Source organism: Bufo bufo, unplaced genomic scaffold (genome assembly GCF_905171765.1).
Source record: "Bufo bufo unplaced genomic scaffold, aBufBuf1.1, whole genome shotgun sequence".
In the NCBI taxonomy this organism is placed as follows: Eukaryota; Metazoa; Chordata; class Amphibia; order Anura; family Bufonidae; genus Bufo; species Bufo bufo.
Window position 1 is genome coordinate 231,819 of NW_024400354.1, and position 930 is coordinate 232,748.

Sequence of the window (930 nt, forward strand, 5' to 3'; positions counted from 1 at the left end):
GAAAGACCAAGAACTTTATGAAGAATTTCCTCCAAGAAGCTTCTCTCATCAAATAAAAAGTCTGTGTTGTGTGTCGTCTCCATGATATAAATGGTGATTGGGGGAGAAGAGGTCGGAGGAGATGCTCTGTGTCTTTAGTTGTTTAGCTCTTTTGCTATTTGTTTAAAAGCTTTTTAGCAACTGCTGAGAAGCACCAGAAGCTTGTGAAAGAATAGAAAAATACACATATCAGCAATATTGTGACTTATTGTTTATCATCTTTTTGTAAGTAGGCTGAGTTTTTCTTATATATTAGGCGAATTATGGATGTTTTATATGGAGCTACAGGTTCAGAGCTTGGTGGGTTTTTATCTTCTGTTTTACAGTAGCTCTATAGCATAGTGGGTGTCCACTGTGGAGCTGCAGGTTCATGTCTCAGTGGGTGTTCTCTGTGTATTCTATATTTCATGACTCTAATCTGTACGCTTCTCGGCCTTTTGGCTAAGATCAAGTGTAGTATCTTGTGTGCTGCACTTGGTCAGATGCTGAAAGGTAGCTCTCGGGTACCCTCTCTCTCGGCCTGGGGGGATCGTCCTAGGTTCATTGCCTGGACTTCACCCCCCTGCTGCTATTGGGAGAGAGGCTTAGTCCCGGGGGCGTCGAGTTGCGATCCCCCGTACCTCCAGGGGTCTACGGACAACTGGAGGAGCAATTGTATCCTTACATTTGCAGAAAAGATCCAAAAGCGCCATCGATCCAGCTATGGCAGACGACCCAGGAGGAGGAGGACGAGGAGGAGGAAGAGGAGATGCAAGAGACGAAGGACTTGCTGGAGGAGAAAGACCTGCCAGAGGAGGAGATTCAAGACAAGCCAGAGGAGAAGAAGGAAACAGTAGAGGCGGAACAGAAGAACTCAGAGAAAACGTGTCTAGAGAAAATGCATCAAGAGAA

At 45.5% G+C, this 930-nt stretch overlaps 1 pseudogene; it reads left to right on the forward strand.

The window, feature by feature from the left end:
• Positions 1-460: 460 nt before the first annotated feature.
• Positions 461-609, forward strand: LOC120984108 (annotated as a pseudogene).
• The last annotated feature ends 321 nt before the right edge of the window (positions 610-930 follow it).